This window comes from Aedes aegypti, chromosome 1, assembly GCF_002204515.2.
Source record: "Aedes aegypti strain LVP_AGWG chromosome 1, AaegL5.0 Primary Assembly, whole genome shotgun sequence".
Lineage (NCBI taxonomy): Eukaryota > Metazoa > Arthropoda > Insecta > Diptera > Culicidae > Aedes > Aedes aegypti.
In genome coordinates, this window is record NC_035107.1 from 185,517,700 (window position 1) to 185,539,425 (window position 21,726).

General features: G+C 42.8%; 1 protein-coding gene across 2 annotated transcripts in view; it reads right to left on the reverse strand.

The window, feature by feature from the left end:
- LOC5568338 overlaps positions 1–21,726 on the reverse strand; it is a 338,997-nt gene that overhangs the window by 201,473 nt on the left and 115,798 nt on the right. For both annotated transcript variants that reach the window (XM_021855055.1, XM_021855048.1), the window contains exon 3: positions 20,360–20,408. The gene's annotated coding sequence lies outside the window, so the exon portion shown is untranslated. The remainder of the gene's footprint in view (positions 1–20,359; positions 20,409–21,726) is intronic.

Below are 21,726 nucleotides of genomic sequence, written 5' to 3' on the forward strand. Positions count from 1 at the left end.
TGGAATCACACCGCTAGTGAGTTAAGCCTCACTTTTCCTTCAACCCCCTATTTTGGTATCGGTCAATAATGTTCTGTCGGGAGACGGCCGAGAATTCGCTCCGTTATTGGGACAAACTGTTGGTGGGATGATAAATACGAATCCTTCTATTCATTGTGATTCAAATATTATTCCTCCCGGGTCAAATATCCCTCCGCAAATTTCGTCTCAGTTTCTGGTTCCGCCTTATGCAAGCAGCCTCGGCCCTTCGCCTCAGCATTAGGCGCAACAAGTCGTGGCCAAAGAGCTTCCAATTTTCACCGGGGATCGGATCGATTGGCCGCTGTTTGTAAGTACCTACCAACTTTCAATGGAAACTTGTGGGTATAGTAATTCGAAGAACCTATTGCGGCTTCAGCGCTAAAAACTCTATCAGCAGCTTTTTACTCCACCTGTCGACAGTACCTCGGGTCATGTCTACATTGCAGCAGCTATACGGCCGCCCGATATATATCGTAAACAACATGATCGCCAAGGTTCGGGCAACTCCTGCTCCGAAAATGGATCGGTTGGAAACACTGGTCAGCTTTGGATTGGTAATCCAGAATCTCTGTGGGCACCTGAAAGCAGTTGGTCTAGAGCGGCATCTGGCGAATCCTTCTTCAAGAGTTGGTTGACAAACTACCCGCAACAGTCAGAAGCTGATTGCTGGGCGCTCTACCAATAACAACATCCGGTAGTAGATTTGAGCGTGTTCAGCGACTACATGGCGAAAATATCATCAGCAGCGAATGGCGTTACTCAGTTAGTTAACGTGACGCAAAAACCTGCAAAGGAGGAGTGAAATCGGCAGCAAAGAAAATTCGTTTGTCAACACCCATGTTTCCACAGACCAGTCCAAAGCAACTTTTCGAGGTAACGCAGAAAAAGTTGGAACAAATGGTAGGAAACAAAAAGCAAAGGGTGTCAGCAAGAACAACAGCAGATTTTGCGCCGTTTGCAACGTTGACAATTACCAAATCGAGGGCTGCACATCGTTTAAAGGTCTCGATTTGGATGACAGATGGAAAACAGTAAAGTCACACAGACTATGTGCTCGTTGCCTCACATTCTACGCGCGTTGGCCATGCAAAGCGGAAGTTTGTGGAATTAATGACTATCCTAAGCGACACCATCTACTTCATTTCGATCCACCAGTGACAACTAAGAAGACCAATGCCGTTGTAACAATTCATCGTCAATTGTCGTCGTCCACACTCTTTCGTATCCTACCAGCTCGACACATACGCTTTCCTAGATGATGGATCGTCGGTGACACTCGTGGACAGTTCAATAGCAGATGCTCTTGGAGCCAGAAGAGAGACGGAGACGTTGCGTATCGAATGGACTGGAGGCATCAACAAGATGACTGCTAGAACAGAAGTCGTCAAGATGGAGATATCCGAAGCAGGTGGCAGAAAACGACACAGATTGTCCGTGTTTACAGTTGACTATCTTAGCTTGCCACAACAGACAGCAGATTATGCTGAGCTTTCAACACGATTTTCACACCTCGGCAAGCTGCTGGTCAAGAGTTTCCACTCCGCTGTATCTGGAATCTTGATTGGGCAGAGTAATTCACATTTGTCACGTCGACACTACGTCAGGGCAAATTAACTGATCCGATTGCAACGAAGATCCGAATTGGAAGTCTGCAAAAGCCTACAATGCAGAGAAAATTTGTGGAATCAACAGACGCTGATCTACATGAATAAGTTCGCTATTTTTTTCGACTAAGAGAGCTTAGATGTAGCGGTGGTGCCAACGGTGAAAGGCGTCGAGGAGCAACGTGCCAAATAATAAGTACTTGACGGGTCTGCTCTGGAAACACGACTACGTGGAATTCTCAGACAGTCGACCGCTATTGTCCGTAATGTTTCTATACCGGGAGCGGCAAGTAGCAGTGTCCGCAGACTTTAGAGAATTGTTTCTGCAAATATTGATTCGCAAGGAAGATCGTAGTGCGTCATTGTTCCTATACAGATACTCCTCAGAGCTGCCGATTAGCAGCATGGTATCCGACGTTACGATATTATGAGCAGCTTGCTCACCCGCAGTATATCAAGAATATGAATGTGGACGAACAAGGAGCAGTATTTTCACGAGGAGCAGCGGCCGTTAAAAAATGACTTTACGTAGACGATTAGGTGGACATATTTGATACGGCAGAGGAAGCAGTTCAAGTTGCAATGGGAGTAATAGAGGTACATAAACGTGCGGGATTTCATATCCGCTAATCGAAAGTCATGCTTTTGGAAAAAAATATTGCATTCGAGCGGGTGTTGGGAATGGCATGGATGCAAGAAGACGATGTATTCGCGTTTTCGATACAGTCTTGGGAGAAAGTGCGTAATCTGCTAGAGGACATCACCGTTCCAACTAAACGAGAAATGCTGCGTTTGGTTATGAGCATCTACGATCCGTTGGGATTGATCGCGTCGTTCGCAATTCAAGGTGAAGCGATAACCTCAAAACGTGTGGCAGATAAAAACTAACTGGGAAAATCAAATCCGCTGAACAATGGATGGAGTGGATAGCGGCACTCAAGCAGATGGGCGGACTGCGTATTCCTTGGTCCTATTTTCCGGGATACGACCCAGAAAGCTACAAAAACGTGGAGCTACATGTGTTTGTAGATGCTACCGCTCAGGCTTACGCAGCCGTAGCTTATTTCCGAATCATAGACCACGTTCAAATCAGAATAGCGCTTGTGTCGTCGAAAACGAAGGTCGCACCGCTTCGAGAAATTTCGATACCACGGCTGGAATTGATGGCAGCGTTGATAGGAGCCTGCTTGCGAAAGACGGTTGAGGAGAATCACTCGTTAACGATTTAAAAAAAAAAACCCACACACTTACGGTGTGTTCGTGGATCAAATCGGATACAAGACAGTATAGTCAATTTGTCGCCTTCATAGTAGACGAAATATCGAGCCTTTCAAAGGTCGATATTTGGCAGATGAAGCTACTGTGTGGTGGAAGGGCTCTTCATGTAACACAAATAGCCGATGGTTCCAAGGACAACAATTCCTGTACAGCAAGCAAATGAAATGGTCGGCAGTTCCAGAAGACAACAGTGATGAAAGCAACAATAGTGGAGGTGGAAAGGTTTCTCGATACGATAGAATGCTACGTGCGGTAGCGTACGTCCACAACTTTGTTGATAGCCTACGTGCAGTCAAAATTGTCAAGTCTGCAGATACTGTTGGGGTGACAAGCGAGGATTTACGAAAAGCAGAGCGGACGTTGTGGCTGATCGCACAAAATGAAGCATTCCCGAATGACACTGCAGTTTTAAAGCGTAATCTGAAACTTAGGACCGTAATCCGGGGGCAAATTGATCACTATTTCACAACTTTTTGTTGTGTTATCCTTCAGAATTCATATATTGTCAACAAAATTTCGACAAAATCAGTACTCTATTGATCTTTATCAGTTTATGTTATCGACTTTTCATGGAATAATATTTAACATATCATAAAAATAGTTTTAATATGAAAAAATTAAAATGACACACTGGGGCGAAGTTGATTATCATACAACAAAGCAGGCATAAGCATAACAAATTTACCTCTCTACTTAATTTGGGTCTCCTGAATCTGAAAATGAAGTCAAAATTCTTATAACTCGAGTATTTGATCATTTTATTGCAAAAAATGACTTTGAAAATCTGCCTAATACGCCTACATATAGACAATTTCTCTTGAAATAAGCACATTATTTGAGAATAAACGGTTTTATGAGCAAAAACTATACTTGCTATAGTGTATGATATCAAAAATGAGTTCTTTAGTTCAAACTTAAGCTTACACAACATTTTAAACACTCAAAGTTGACATGTATGTATATCGCCGATGGATTGTTTAGCATCGACATTTCCAACTATATTGCTTACGTGAATATTTCTATACAAAACTGACTCTTGTAACCGTTCGACAAATTCGAGGATAGTTAACCGGCGATTTAAGCGCCACTCTCGCGATAGGAGAGACCGCCGGTCGATTTGATTTGCCCGACTATTTCGACTTTTACCTCAGGGGTACTCGAACGGTCGCTGGCTCAAATTTGAAACAAAGAAGCGCAATCTCTGAAAGCTGAAATATCTCCCACAACACGCTCAATCCCGCCTTAGACTCGTTCAACCCACTGAACTGAAGAACTTAAAAACCTCTTAATGAAAATCGAAGCAGCAACCTGAAACAAAACTCGCAATTGAAGTGACCTTCCTCACAATTGCACTAAACGGAACTCAACTAAACCAAAACTACTCGATTTTCTATTAATTACAAATTCCACAATTTATTCGGTTTCGGGTTGTACGGTTTGGGTTGGGTTTGGATTGGGGAAACACTTTAGAGCATGGCTATGTCTACAACTACCACATACCTGCGCAGGGTTTTTCTTCGTCGACTTGTTGAATCTCGGCGACGACTCGAAACAGCCAGGAACCTCGGCGATGGCGGCGAGAACCTTCGTAACGATGGCGGCGAAGGGGATAGTTTCGCCGTCGCTGCAGGAATGGCGTGCAGCGCGATGAGCCCGTGCAAATATGGCCGAACTAAAGTTGCGAAGCGGGTGGCGGCTGGACGGATGGCCTCCGATTTTCTCCAGAGAGCTTTAGCTACGACGGAGTGTAGTGCGACCCGGGGTTGATCTTCTTCCTTCGGTTTAGAGCCAACGCACCTCCGTACGGCCTCGCGTATGGCGCTCTGACCGTACGTGATGAAATGAACTCCTCCCCTAAGGTTCTGATCCGGAACGTGATGCGCAATTGGCGACGCAGTTCACGATCCGCACTTTCGTTTAGCTTGGTCCGGGGTTGTAACGTTGGTGGACCGTCTACGACGATTAAATGGCGATCGTCGGGGAATTTTCGCTCCTTTTTGAAAGGCGAAACACCACGCTCCGTTTGACTACCCCGAAGGGCGGGCCTTGGTGGTTGCACGGACTCGAAACAACGTCCTCGGACGGAAATGGTGGCCCGAAACGCCACGGGGACCGTATTCGACTTCGGTCGACACTCGAAAAACTCCAGCCTGTACCCAAAAAGCGCAGGGCGCTAGAAAGTCCAACGCGAAATTTATTTTAAAAACTAAATTTAGAAAACCGAGTTCATTGAAATTACCTTTTTGAGTCACAATTATAAATTTAACAGAACAGTTCGCGTTTGTCGGACACACCGACTCCGAAACGTTTCACTACCTTATAGAACAAACAAATAGAACAAAATTAGAACAAAGTACAAACGAAAAATCACTTCAATCACTTTCAATACCTTTTAGTTACAACGAATCTAACACACTTTAAATAAATTAACTTTAAAATTGAACTACGAACTTCTGAACTCTAGCCGTTTAAGAAGCGAAATGAACGAGTCTACTTCTTTGGAGCAGACAAGAAACCTGCTCACATAAAGAGCCTATTCTTTCAAAAATTGCGCCCAAACTAATTTGATATGGCGAGAGTTCGTGCCTTCGGTAAACGAACATGGCTAAAACGAAAATGAACACTACAAAGGTTTGCACATCACTACACATATCCCATACTGGGTGACGTCAATTTAGTACACTTAGTCTAGACACAAACCTTATCGACAATATACGTAACACTGAGCTCAATCAAATTCAAATTCAGATGATTTTGCTTAAAAAGATAAAAACGTCAAAAGTTCACAAACTTTTTTTTATTGATCTTTTAACGAAAAAACGTAAAACGTTACACTCTAATGAAAATTCAACTCTAATGAATTATTCAACGATCCGAAAAGTGTTCAAAAGGTGGAAGTAGAATTCCAACGAACATTTGAATGGCACTGAGGGCACAGGCACGGAGGTTTGAACCATCGGGAGTATTGACTCTGTCGCAATGTTGGATAATAGGAATCAACCAGCTCCCCAATTCAGGAAATGGCATTCACTCAACAGTTCAAGAATAACAAGGCAATAGGGCTGCCTATCTACAAAGGTTGATAATCAGAATCTGGGACACAGATCTGCTTTCTACAGTCGTCTCTCCACATCTTGATATCGAAGGAACCATCGAGATAGGGAGAGATCGAGACAAAGAACAAATTTTTGATGAATACTAGATTGAGAAACACTCCGTTGCTAATAAAGTTATACACAAAAAGACGTCATTTTGCGCTCCTAATTTGTTTTGAATCCCAAAACTTTGGTCTAGTAACCTTCGATATTGGTCATAACGACATACGGAGAGAAAATTGAGAACAAAAAATCAATAAAAACACATCGAGATATGGAGATATCGAGACAAGAAGGATATCGAGATATGGAGAGTGAAAATGTATGCAGACTGAAGGGACTTACGAAATCATCGCCATAGGGAGAGATATCGAGATGTAGAACATCGAGACGTGGAGAGTCGACTGTATACCCCTAGCATACCCAAAATCTATGAAGGATTTCTGGTAAGATCTTTGATAGAAGCTTATATTTTTTGAATGAGTCAAATAATTAGGCATCAAGAATTTTTACATAAACTTTTTATTTTATGAAGATGGAAGTAGGACAAAATCGCCATCCTTATGACTGGCAACGCTCTTCTCATAAAAAATACCATTTCGTCATCATCCAGGACTTGCTCATTTGGGCACATCTGGAATTTCATTCCGATTAACAGCATCAGTGGAAATCCAATTGCAATATGTAAATGCATCCGTTCCACAGCACCTCTATGTATTACAAACGAACGGAAAAAATCTAGGCATGAAGGTAGGCTGCAGTGGAAATGGGGACAGCACGAGAAAAAAAAATCCAATTTTCCCGAAGTCAATCGAACTCAGTCAGCCGTTATTTGCTGTCACTGCTGTCGTAGCTGCTGCTGCAGTTATGGCAAAATATCGATAAAAGTCAATTTACATCGCATATGATATTAATATGTTACGCTCGCTGGCTAATTAAATGAATTTTAATAACTTCATTAAAGCGCGAAATGTGCGATCGTCCGCGTTCTCTGGGTGGCAAAATTAGCTTCGAACCAACATCATCATCGGGGTGAACAGATTTTCTATAGCCTTTCAAAGGTGAGGTGATTTTGGCGAAATGAGTTTGGAACAAATTTCATAAATGACTTCGCCAACAGGCAGGAACTGTTTAACCCGAATGGAATGTGATGATTTCGTTTTTTTTTTTCACTTCATAAGGTTTCCCTGAAATGTAATGTGGTGGACATAATATTATGATGAACTTACTTAAAATGTTTATATTCATTCACTTCCACAGTTTTTAACTGAGAGCTTTTTTGCCAAAGTTGCCATTTTTGCATTCGTATATTGTGTGGCTAATACGATTATACTCTATGCCCAGGGAAGTCAAAGAAATTTCCATTGCGAAAAGATCCTGGACCGACCGGGAATCGAACCCAGACACCTTCAGCATGGCTTTGCTTTGTAGCCGCGAACTCTAACCACTCGACCTAGAAAGGCTCCACCTAGTTACGATGTGGTTACTACAGCGATGGAACATTTAGACGAACAACTGAAGCTTGAGATAGTCAATAGTCTCCTTCTAGCAGAGGAGCAAAAGCATTCTGGAAGAGAATCCGGTTCGTGTGCTGCGAGCGGATCTGACGGAGTGGTGTTGGTGGCCAGATCCGGAAATCATCGAAATTCGCAGGTATGTGCTACCACTATGGAGAGATCGGGCATAAGAAGCCTGCATTCATTTCATTTACTTAGTTAACATCTAAACAGATAATACTGAATCAACAATTTAACGCCACAATACTCGGTTCTGCCCCACGCTCGCCAAATCGATACGCACTTGATCCGCCCACCTATCTTGCTGTGCTCCACGCCTTCTTGCACCAAACGGATCCGAAGCAAACACCATCTTTGCAGGGTTGCTGTCCGGCATTCTTGCAACATGCCCTGCCCATCATATCCTGCCAGCTTTGGTCACCTTCTTGATACTGAATTCGCCGTATTGTTGGGCAGGCTCGTGGTTCATCCTTCACCGCCACACACCGTTTTCCTGTACACCGCCAAATATCGTCCTTAGCAACCGACGTTTGAAGACTTCAAATGCTTGCAAGTCCTCCTCGAGCATCGTCCACGTTTCATGCCCGTAGAGGACTACCGGCCTTATGAGCGTTTTGTACATGGTACATTTGGTGCGGGTGTGATTTTTTGTACCGCAGTTTCTTGTGGAGGCCATAGTAGCCCCGACTTCCACTGACGATGCGCCTCCGTATTTTACGGCTAACGATATTGTCAGCCGTCAGTAAGGATTCAAGGTAGACGAACTCGTCGACCACCTCGAACGTATCCCCGTTTATCGTGACACTGCTACCTAGAAGTGCCCTGTCGGCCCCACCAGCTAGCATGTACTTTGTGTTGGACGCATTCACCACCAGTCCTACTTTCGCTGCCTCGCGTTTCAGGCGGGTGTACAGGCCTGCCACCTAATCAAATATTCGGCTGACAATGTCCATATAATCCGCAAAGCAAACAATTTGACTGGATCTCGTCAAAATCGTACCCCGGCTGTTAAGTCCGGCTCTCCGCATAACACCCTCTAGCGCAATATTGAACAACAGGCACTAAAGCCCATCACCTTGTCGTAGTTGCCGGTGGAATTCGAACAATCTGGAATATTCGCCTAAAACCTTCACACAACTTTGCACACCTACCACCGTTGCTCTTAGGGGTCGTCCATTAATTAGGTAAGGGTTTATGGGGGGAGGGGGGGTTTGAGATTTCTTACGCGCCATACAAATTATTTTTAATTTTCATACAAAAAATCTTACTATGGGGGGAGGGGGGGTCTAAAAACCGCCAAAATTGTCTTACGTAATTAATGGATCGCCCCTTATCAGTCTCGTGAACTTCCCGAGAAAGCTATTCTCGTCTATGATTTTCCATAGCTCTACGCGTTCGATACTATCGTACGCCGCCATTTTTTTTACAAGGGGGAAATCTGCAAACAGACCGCCTGAGCAGGTAACTCAGGAAGTGCGGGGATGACACACTAATGACCACCCACTAAAACCAGCCCACGCACTGTACTTGAGCAATTCTTGTTGAATTGCTCAAGTGGTGTACAGTGCATCGACATTACCCTTGATCTCAGACCCTTATCTCCCCGGAGCCACCTTACGGTATTTCTTCGGTATTTTTTGCCGCCTTGAAATCGATGAAAAGATGATGCGTTGGGATCTGATATGCACGACATTTTTGGAGGTTTTTCCGTATAGTAAAGATCTGGTCCGTTGTCGATCGGCCGTCAACGAAGCCGGTTTGATAAATTCCCACGAACTCGTCTACTACAGGTGACAGACGATGGAAGATGATGTGTGATACCACTTTGTAGGCAGCATTTAGATAGTGATCGCTCGAAAGTTCTCACAATCTAACTTGTCGCCCTTCCTGTAGATGGGGTATAGTACCTGTGCTCTGAGCACCATTGAGGTGTTCGTCGAAGTGCTGCTTCCACCTTTTGATCACCCCACGCTCGTACTTCAGGATGCTCCCATCCTCATCCCTGTATATCTCGGCTCATGCTCAGCGCACTCGTCGTAGCGGGATGCGTTGAGCTTCTGATAGAACTTACGCGTTTCTTGAGACCGGCACAGCTGTTTCATCTCCTCGCACTCCGTATACTTTGGCGACGTTTTTTCTTTCGAAAGAGACTAGTCTGCTGTTGCCGTTTCCGTCTATAATGTTACACGTTCTGCAGAGTCCCTTGCTGCCGCATGAACGCCCACGCTGCATTTTTCTCGTCCAGAATCTGCCTACATTCCTCGTTGAACCAATCGTTCCACCGGCGCCGTCTCAAGCACACGTCGTTGCTCTCAGCTGCATCGTTGATAGCTGTTTTCACTGTTCTCCAGCAGTCGTCGAGAGGAGCCTTATCTAGCTCACCCTTTTCCGGTAATACAGTCTCGCGAGCTGCGCCTATGCAGTTACGACATCCGGTAGCTCAAACCGCTCTAGGTCATACCGGGGCGGCCGTCGGTACTATACGTTATAAACTACGGAGAGTTTTGGGCGCTGTTTTGCCATCGCCAGATAGAGGTCTGAGTCGATTCATCAATCAGAACGTGGTCGATTTGTGATTCTGTCTGCTGTGGTGATCTCCAGGTACATCGGTATGGAAGGCTGTGCTGGAAGTAGGTGCTACGAATGGCCATATTCTTGGAGGCGGTGAAATGACGCTGAACTTGTCTGCACTGAAAGTTTGCCTGCACGAAAATTCCGATCGTTCCGGGCTGAAGTAGCAAAGATCGACAAGGTGAAGGCGCTTGTGTTCGAAGTGAAGGTGTTGGAAAAGCCGTACGAAATCGAATGAGTCCTCGATTCGGATGCGAGCTCCTACATGGTCAGCGAAGAAAGTCCAGTAGATCCACAAGCTGCGGAGACAATAACCGCGGAAACTTTGGATGGATACCGCTACTTTCTGTCATTCGTGGACGATTATGCGCACTTCGAAGTTGTGCATCGGCTAAATTTGGGACGAAAATTGCAAATTTGCGGTGCAATCTTGGGCGTGAGTATTTTTCGAAAGAGCAGCTAGCCTACTATGATACGTAAGGCATTACAGTGGAGTCAAGGGTCGGGTACTACCCGCACCAAACTGGCGGAACGTTTCAACTGCACCATAGAGAAGAAAATGCGAGCGATGCTGACCGAGTCGGGTGCGCTGAAGTACCTTTGGGGAGAAGCGGTTCTAAATGCAGTGTAAGTTACCAACAAAATTCCGACTGAAGTAATTTAACATAAGGAACCGCAAAAGAAATGGTGGCATGGTGAAAAGCTAGATGTAATCAAGCTGCAATTTTTTGGGTGTCAAGCGTTTTCCTGGGTATCGAAGCAGAAGAGAGGTAAGATGGATCCAACCGGACGAAAATGTGTGATGCTCAGTTACGCACCAACTTGATATCGTTTCTGGGATCAAGAAAGATGAAAAATGTTTGTGGCCCGTGATGTTTGCTGCAACGAAGGAGCATTCCCTTTGAATGCACTGAGTGAGAGCGTAGTAATTCCGGAACACGTATCACCGGACAACGATGAGGACGTTGATGGGTGATCAAGACCCCGACGAAGATTCTGCGAAGGAAATAGAAGACAACGGCGAGGAAGGCGCAACTGCACTCTCACCACTATCAGAAAGGAACGAAGCTACTGGTAAAGTTCTGAATGGTCGGGAGTGCAGGACCAGATTGGTTTTCTGATTTTCAACAGATTCCCGATTGCTACAACGATGTCAAAGGTCATCCGAACGAGACTGACTGGAGCTAAAGCAATCAAAGACAAATTAGTGGCGCTGCCGAAGCACCAAACAAAGACCGTAGTCAAATGCTCTGTCGAAGTACAACCCGTACCGTGCATGTGGGTGTTCAACCTGAAGGCGGGTGCTGACGAGCGCCCTTTTAACTAGTTCATCACATACAATACACAATACAAATTCACAATTTGACATAAAGTCTTGTATCATGTAAATACTTCAGCAGTTTTTCGTTTCTGTCTTTACTGTTATCCAGTGCGGTTATGGTCCGTTGAATCGATTGCATGCTCCTTTGTGGACGAGCGACGGAATTCGGATCGTGCCCGTTTCGCATAGTAACCGCACTATCGGTATCGATTTTCCGTGTATATGTTCACGCACTCATTTAAAACTATATCTTTATCGTTTACCAAAACGATTCCTTTCCCATATCCAAACTCTTAGTGTTTTCTTGTGGAAGTGCAGAGAACTCCTCGGCTTCCATAAAGCAAGTAACACGTCAACATTTCTTTCCCATTCCCAAATTGACCTGCATTCGGACGCAGCCGGCGCCGGTATTGTTTGTTATAATAATGAGAGCCCCAGTACTTACACATTGAAGATGCTACTGATCCTGAGTAGCATCGGTTGGTTCCCTGTTTAAGTACAGCTGTTCTTGAAATAACGGAGAAGCAACTGCGGGTGGTCAATCATGCTCATGCTCATGCTCTGTCTTTACTGTTATACAGTGTTTCTCTCATGGTAAGTATCGATGGTGTACCCGTGATGGTTTCCTTTCATTCTCATATTTTTTGCAATGTAAGATGAGATGTCGTACATCCAGCGTGATTCCAATCCGATACCGTACGTCAGTTTTGTAGTAACTAACGCGCCGATCCGACTTGCAGTATGTCCAATTGCCTCGCGGTTGTTTGGCTCTGATCATCTGGAGTATTCCCAGACGTGACTCACATGCTTTCTTTACCATTTTGCAATCCGGTTCAAACGTCAAGGTACGGTCCAGAGTGACCCCTAGAACCCTCAGCCGGTTGGTTTTCGGGACGGAGACTTGGTCAACGATGATGTTCCGCGCTGGTTACCGACGAGCGTTCAGGCTGCAGTAGAACACATGCGACTTGACAGCAGCCATGGCAAATCCAACACTGTTCGCCCACTTACCGACAGCCTTCACGGTGGCCTGCAATTTCGAGTTAGCCCTTTTAACGATGAGGAGAATATCGTCGGCGAATAAGAGTATGTCGACTCCATCCGGCAGTACTCGGAAGATGGGCTGCATCGCCACCAAGAAAAGCGTTACGGATAACACTGATCCCTGTGGCACACCATTTTCCAGCTTGTGTTCACTGGACGTGTAACCACCCAACCACATCTGAAACGTTCGCTCCGAGAGGAAGCTTTGCAGAAGGTTAATCATCCGACCACGTATCCGCCATGATTTCAGGCTGCGATGTATACCGTGTCGCCAGGTGGTGTCGTATGCCTTTGACAAATCCAGAGACGCTATCAAACAGTGCTCGACCTCTCCAGCTCGGCGAAGTACGTGTCGGCGTTTTAAAGTGCAAGATTGCAATCCTGTAAGTGTAAAGAATCCAACAGAACCAAAGCTGCAGTTGCAACAGAGACGAATAGAGACATAGTAGTCTGGTTCAGAAAGGGCACCATTTCTAGTAGGTACTGCATTTGGTCCCTTGGTAACGCAAAATGTACCCAAGTTTGACAGATCGCAGAACACTTTTCACGGCATTCTAGATATTGCTCTACTACCTTATGTGCCAACAAAATTTAGGCAACTGCAAGATCGGTCTTTATTTCGTCTTTGGTTGAAACGAGTAGCCGGAAAATGCGAGTATTTCTACCGCGAGCTCGTCGGTAGTCTCTTGTACGTCATGATGGGTTCTCGTCCAGTCCTGATTTTCATCGTTGGATACTTGGCGAGGTTCCATGATGCTATAGGTGATGAACATTGGAAGCAGGACAAGCAAACCCTACGCTACCTTCAAGCAATGAATAATTTAGCAACAAACGGTAGCTGTTTACGTGGACTGCGACTTCGCAAGCGACGAATGCTGCCAGAAATGCTGCAAAAAATACTGCCTGTAGCTTTTTATTCGTGAAAAGATGAAATTCGGGACTACGAAGCTGCTGATGTTTTCTTTGGTTTTCTGTAAGAAAAACAAGGAGAGATATATTTTTTGCTTTTTTTTCACGCACACGGTGACAGTTCCTTACGAGGTTTTCCATAAGTGCGAGTGCTTTGTAAATCTCTTTTTGTTTCGTAGTCGCGAATACAAATCGCCTCAAGGGACCTGGCTACGCGAAGGTTAACAGAGAGAAATGAGTCAATCGCAAACATGTTCCACAGATAGTGATACTGCTGATCTCTGTCTGCCGAATGCGTTTAAGCTACCCCTTTCATTGCGAGATGATACATGAGAAGAGAAAGCTGAGGATAGGAGCAGTTGATCTCTCAGCAGCCAGCTGATCTTGTACATACGTGCTTATTCTGCGCAGCGTGTGAGTCGAGACGACTCGCTCTCACCGCGAGTGACGTGAGATGAATAATGTTAATCAAATGGGAGCGAGTCGACAATTGTCACCTCATTCGACTCATGTCACCTCACACGCCGCGCAGAATAGGCACGATAGTTACAATGATACCGCCGGGAAATATACTCCTCGTCCGTTTATAGTCCGCAATAAAGTGTTGTTTTGAGTTACCGCGATCTTCTGCGTTAATTAATTGCCTAAATAAAGTGATTTGTACGGAGTGAAATTGAACTTGTTTCTACGGTGTCCGAAACTGATCCTTTTCCCGCGCGCATACAGGACCAGTAAATAAGCTGCAGAACTAGCAATCAAAACATCATTCTCGCACTAAATTATGCAGTGACGTAATTGTCATAACGCAGCTGAAATCAGTTGCATAATTAAAATTACGTAGCGTGCTTTTTTCGCTGTGGTTTCTAATAACCTCAAGCGATCGTCTTTAAAATTGAAAAAATTAAGTTGTTCGCAACTTGTTGCAGAACTCATTGTTTCAGCACTCGTCGTAATCATTCGTATAAATAATTGTGAACCTCGAGCTGAAAAAGTCATCATTATGCAATTTGTTGCGTAAACTACTATAAAATAATGCAAAGACATATGAATTTTATGGAGGCGTCAAAAATAGCCATTTGATTGTAGTGAATTTTTATTAGCTTTTAAAAAAAGTTCGAACGATATCAATTTTAAGCCATCTCCAACCAAAATCATTTGCCCTATATTGGTAAATTTGAGAAATAACACCGTCAAACTGTCAAAAAATTACCCCCAGTTGATTTTCACTTTGAGCTCGGGTAGCTAATAGATTGGCCGAAACAGCTGCTCAAAGAGCCAAATTTGCGTTGAAAATGCGTGAAATTCGTACCCATTAGCCAGGCAGGAAGCTATTGTCGAATTTACGTCACCCGCAATCATTGAGGCAGTAGCACCTGGTATTTGTAGCACACAAAACGCCCGCCCACACACTCGAGCATATCGAACCAGAGAAATATCAGACTATAGGGGCACATGGGAGCAGAAAAGCTATCTCCTGTCGTTAATGGAAAATATCCGGTAAAACCTTTTCGGTCGAGGAAATTATTTCCATCATTGACCACGGGTACGGGCACTCTCCTGAAGCGCACCGGATTGACCCCAGGAAGGACGGGCCAGGAGCCAACATATTTACATTGACATCCTCACACATACACACAAAGTTGTTTCGTCCTCGCTCAAACAGGCCGCAAACCATTCAGTAACGCCCCGTTGGTCATGGACCGGAGAAGGAATTATATTTTCCATTTCCTGAATGTTGCATTGGAGAAGAATGCCACCATACGATTGGACGTCGATCTTGATGGCATGGTTAGATCCGAGTCGTGATTTAGACATTGATTGGTTTATGGTAAGTGGATTGAAAGAGTGTAGGTATTTAAACGTTTTATACAATATATTGTAGATTCGGTAGAGATTTAGAAGACGTCTATTATTCACAATAAGGATGTTCTTAAGGCTGTATCGATTTGGTTATTTGATTAGTTTATTTAGAATACTAAGCTGAGAAGCATTTGCAATGCTCTGAAGAACAGTCTTTTTAGAAAAAATGGTGAATTTATTTTGAAGGACAGCTATAATATGCGCAAAATTGCTATGTAGTTAAGTCTACTATTGGATCCACTTGCTTCAGTCGTATATTTTTTAGATGACGGAGTACCGGCATTATGATCGTCCAAACATGTTTGTTTTTTAAACGATCACAATGAATGATCATCATGGTATTATGGCTACAAGTGCTGTTCTATGGGACCAACTTAGGACCAACCTGGTAGACATTCGTTTCGCTGGTACCGTAATCCGGGGTATCATTGATCAGCGGGGTAAAATTGATCGGAAAGACTCATCTTGTAATAAGTTCGTATCATTGTTTATTGATGGAACATCTCCAAATCGCGAATGGTGCTTCTCTTTCTTATATTCATAAGCTAATGTAAGTGAGGATTTTTCCGAAAATTGCGTTTAAATTATGCGTAAATTTGTCAACTTTTCGAAACAATTATTTCAATGGGTAAGGATAACACTACCGAAGATTCATGTCTCACATAAGTTCTGCAAACGATATGAGCAAGGGAAATGCGGTTCTTACTAAAAATGGTATCGCCGAAAACGATTCCGTTGTCACAACTTTCATAAGTATGCTCAATTAGGCAAAATTAACGAATTACTGTAAAGCATATAGAATTTCCTTAGGAAATTGCCTACCTTTAGGCGTATTCCGTGGTTCGAAGTGTTTTTAATTTTAAAATAACTCAAAAAGTAAATGACTTGTAAGCGTTTGGCCTTCATATTCGGCTTCGGGGTCCATGATTCAAGTAAGTAACGATATTTTCAATATTGCCGAACGTTGTTTACATAGGTGATCAATGTTACCCCAAATCAGCTAAATCAAAAATCACTTAAAACATTTTTTTAAACATGCTTGAATCTTTCAAAAACAAAATACATTATATAGTCATGAGCTATGGGTGGCAGTACTTGTTTTTAAAATATAAAATTTGCAACATATGCATTTTCAAACGAAATATTTAAGAAATATTCAAAAAAATGATCAATGTTACACCGGATTACGGTACCGTTATACATGCATCTTGCATCCATATGAAAACACAGCGTTAGAAACACGACTCTGATCGATTAACTATAACGAAGGATATTCTGCTTTCAAAAGGCAACTTTCCATATAAAAATATTAATGACTACGCAACTAGGGGAAAAAATGCACTAGGGATGTCATGTCTATTACGGCCTCAACCAGATTACGGTGTTTAAAAAAAAACTGAAGTTCATAGGCTCAAAAGTCAATTTGGAGAAATTGAGATGTAAAATAGTGACAAATAATGGAATCGTTCTGATGGGCTTCGATCCCACGACTCCCAATACGCTAGACTAGGCGCATTAACCAACTACGCCACTATACTTTCTGCAGTGCAAGATAAGATGTCGTACAAGTAGTGTAATTCCGCAACACTCACAGGTGGGCGGGGGCTAGGAGGGAGAAACCAATACAAAACTTATGTACGTCATAGTGAGCCGGAATTCCGCTGTCACGAACTGTCACTGTGAGGGGCCCAGATAGCCGTAGCGGTAAACGCGCAGCTATTCAGCATGACCATGCTGAGGGTCGTGGGTTCGAATCCCGCTGGTCGAGGATCTTTTCGTAATGGAAATTTTCTCGATTCCCAGGGCATACAGTATCTTCGTAACTGCCACACGATATACACATGCAAAAATGGTCAATCGCAAAGAAAGCTCTCAGTTAATAACTGTGGAAATGCTCATAAGAACACTAATCTGAGAAGCAGGCTTTGTCCCAGTTGGGACGTAACGCCAGAAAGAAGAAGAACTGCCACTGTGAGCCCAGATCTCAAACATTGGACTAACATGGAAAAAGTGCGTAACTGATTAAAACACATTTTCACATTTCATCAAAAGTGAAACAAATCGAATGAAAATCAATTCATGCACACAATGCAAGTAATGTTACGTGAGCACCTTTCAATCTGATTGAATAAAAAGCATTGATAAACGCATCGTTTTACTTTTTCCAATGAAAATGAATATTTTGTGGCCCTTTTTCCATGTTTGTCAGGAAAGATCGAAAGTACACAACAAAAGAAAACTAGCGATTTTCCCCAAGCCTGCCTTGATTGTTGTTGGCAAGCTGGAGTTATCTTGCAGTTCAAACAAACGTTGTTCTATATTTCGTGTGTAGTGCCTGTGCCTCCCTCCCAGGGCGGGGGTTCTTTTTTTCAAGAGGAAAGTATGCGTTTGGCCAATCTCAGCCTGGTTAACACTCGTTGGTCGGCCGCATTGCCACTGTCTAACCATTCCTTCGTATCGTTTCTTATCTCTCTAAGCTTTTTCTCTTTTATTTCGATTCGCTGTCCGACGCCATTTTGGAATGCAAGATAGCGACCTCTGTTTGGAGAAAATCGTTGGAAACCCATGCAATATGCGTATTTTTGGAACGGGCACGACGAGGGGATGACGAAAATCGATGTCCGACGCTATTTTGGAATCCAAGATGGCGACCTCCGGTTGGGGGAAATCGTTAGAAACCCATGAAATGTGGGTATTTTCGGAACGGGCACGACAAGTGGTTGACGAAAATCAATGTTTACTCACAGGAATGGTTAGGGGCCTTTCGAGTATTTGAAAACAAAACTCTTATCACTTATTACGGTTGTAGGTCCCAAGGCCTATATTCTATGGAGTCCTTGGAGGACCTAGGACATCACCACAAATTATAAGAATACTCATTTTACTGCTATGATATATCCCGTGGCCTATATTCTATGGAGTCTTTGGAGGATCAAAAACATGCTTACAAACTAACAACATATTACGATGACTTAAATAAATTCTTTGGAGTACCTAGGATATCGGTACAGATTATGTATAACAATACTTTTTTTACTGCTGTGAATAGATAAGGCCATAAGAAAAAAACAACAAATGATCGTATTTAGCCAGTACATTGCAGGTATATATTGCAGGAAGTATTTGGACGAACTACATACCTGTTGTACTCACTTAGTTACCAAACTCGGATCTGAGAATACAAACTCTTCTTCAAAATATAACAATCTTCTAGGGTCCAGTCTTGTGAGACGTTCTTTTACATAGAAATGAAAAATTGATCTCCGTTGACTAATGTAGAATCATATGTCCAAACTCCAATGAGTTCTTGGAAGACCTTAACCTGTACACATTAAGAACCAAATATATCAATGTAATGATGCCAAATGAGCATAATTACTCTAAATAATATAAATTAGTTTCATACGAGTAAACTCCAAAAGGCAAAACCTCGTTTTACAAACTAAGCTCCCTCGTTTTACGCACCAATACAATTTACGCACCCCCGATCTTGTTCGTAAATTGAGATTAAAGTGTATAGGAATATAGGATTCAACTAAAACAAATTACTTAACCTTCTAAAACTTTTCCTCCAAAAATTCAATGATTGTGTCACATGCCATTGCAAAAATCATTATGATCTGACATTCAACATTAGAAATAAAAAGTTTTGCACCTTTTAAAATATACCGGCCATTCGGATGTAATGCCTGGAAGAACCGGCTCTAGATTTGTTGGATACTAATTCGTTTCAGTTCTCGAAAAGTAGAAATCAAACATTATTGTGCACTTAAATGCATTCCCATAAACTTGGCACAGATGTTTAGATACAAATTGGCCACTTTATCGTAAGTTTGAGGCGTCCCGGGACCCGAAAATGGTCATTTGTAGGATTAATCAAATGCAATACTCATAGTTATCCAATTCAAACGTTTCTCAAAAGGTTTACACTGATGCAATTTTCTTAAAATTTCGTCATGTAGTGGCCACATTATAACCGATTCCGGAAAACATCTGTGACTTGAAATTTGCTTACCCCCAGAAGCACAAACGGACAGTACCCTTCTCACCCGACCTGACCCAGTGATCCACCAGAATAACTCCGACGACAGGAATATTTCCGCGTTCTTCTGTCCACTTTTAGAAACTAGATATGTGTGCCAGTGTACTGACAAAAAATCATTTGAATCCATTAAGAATTCGCTGAGCGGTGAGGGTTTTAGAATTGTTACTTTCACTCAGGCCTATACGGGTTAAATAGAATTCTCCACTACAACGCTCCTAAATTGTGAATCTCAAAACACTATGTTTTCTGGGTAATGACGTTCGGGGTAGTACTCTATTCGGAATAATTGCCTTTAGTAGTAGTGTCATAGAGGCAATATAAACTTGTGAATTAGGTATTATACAGTTTGTGCTTTAATCGTACAGTGTACAATAACAACGACGATTTATTGTGCAATACAGTTTACCTTCATGTTTATCTGATAATAACGGTAATTGAAGCACAATGTAATAGAATTTGACAAGTAACCTCGACATATTTTTAAAAAAGCCCCACTCCAACAGCCAGCCATCTTCAACTAAATATTAACTGACTGACTGACAAGCAAAAATGCTACTTGTCCCGCACAGATTGAAGCACCAGCCAGTTGTTATCATCAATCACAATCAGTCACGTTTCCGTTTGCACGTTTCGCGGTATTACGATATGTACCTTCTCTGCGTTGGACGAAGATTTATTTTCCCAGACCTACCCCATCCATCTCCCGAAGATCTATAAACCTACCAAGAAATCTAACTTGTACAAACCCGCTCCAGTCAGGGCCGAGGCGTGGGCGGTAAGCCTATTTGGATGATTGGTTCGATTGATGTGAACCCGGGATGAAGTCACAGATCGATAAATCTGATAGAGATATCAATTTTTGTCTGGTCCTGTGTGCGAACGATTCCGGCCATCACTCATCTTTAGCCTGATGTGGTTTGTTGAGCGTTTCAACGTACTTTTAGCTTTTGCGTCCGTGAATCCTGTACCGTGCCTTGATGGGATTAGGGAAGATGAAAGCGGGACTTTTCCATGTTGCGAGATTGGAAGCGGAAAATTTATTTATCGATGATAATGGGATCATGGGCCGGATGGACCAGAAAATAAGCAATTACCTTTTCAGGACCGGTTTTCTGGGGAACATGAAGGCTCCGTTTACGTTGTCTGAAAGTGGAACAAAGGAGAGAACAATGGTCATCGGTTATTTCGGAATTTACAAGTTTGTAGTACAGGACAACCGGCAAAAGGAGTGCTTCCGACAGCCGCTGTCAGCTCGTACCGAATAGGTGATTCATTATGGTGGATTTTGCATGGGTGTCGTCAGGTCAGGTAAGGTGATTGAAGTTTATTTTGACGCCAAAAATTTTTGTTTTCAAAATTTATCTGAATTTCCGAATTTTCCAACGGTAACACATTAATAAAATGTTGAGTATTGATACACTTTTTTGAAAATATATTCGGAACTGCCCAATATTTATTATTGAATAGTTGACCCGACTAACTTGTTTCGTCACGCAATAGGATGTTCGATAATGTGAAACAAAATTATACTAAATTAGTGTTAGCATCAAAAGCCGTAACGATATACGTGCAGATATACAGAGTCGCCACACTTTCCAGATTGCCAAAACATTGAATGACACCCCAGCACTAGTATTTAATATAACATGCAAAAATGATTAATTGGCAACGGAAACTCTCAGTTAATAACTGAGGAAGTGCCCATAAGAACACTAAGCTGAGAAGCAAGCCTTGTCCTATTAGTCCAAACGCCAGTAAAAGAAAAAAAATGAATTTTTACAATAATTATGTAATCCTGAAAAATGACCAGAATTTTAGCGTATCTAACGAAACATTTTGTTTTGGACAAGATTAATGTGATAAAAAAGGAATAAAGTACAACAGCAATACCTAGGCCCAAATTTCCGACATTCCAAAATTATTGTATGATACAATTGACGATCTATATACGCTCATGAACATTCACTTTGTAACCCACAACATTTACTGGGCTCGTACAGCATGTTCAAGTGCGATAATAATGACGACGAGAAGATAACGAACAAAACGCTCGCGTGACCACTTACTTTGCTCTTCATTCTACAACGGCCCAACGCAGCATACCATTCATTGTCATCGTCGGCGTGGTCTTCATCGATGTATGGGGTGCTTTCGCTTGACGCATGAAGCTGACCAGGAAGAGCACAGTGACCTGTGGTTTTCCAAATTTGAAAATTGAATCAACGCGTGGGAGGAGATCCTCATGGGAGTATGATGAATGGTCGAGACCCGTTACACATTTGTAAACCAGGGCCAGGCAATTGATGTTATTGGTATTCAAACTGCACATTTTGGATTGCATACCTTTTTCGCAAGGATGTACGATGCCTCGTTGTATGTTATCAACAACATAATTTTCAATTTTAGTTCAGAGTCTGTGTGTCAGCAGATCCGAGGGAAAACAGCATTTGCGATGCCTTTC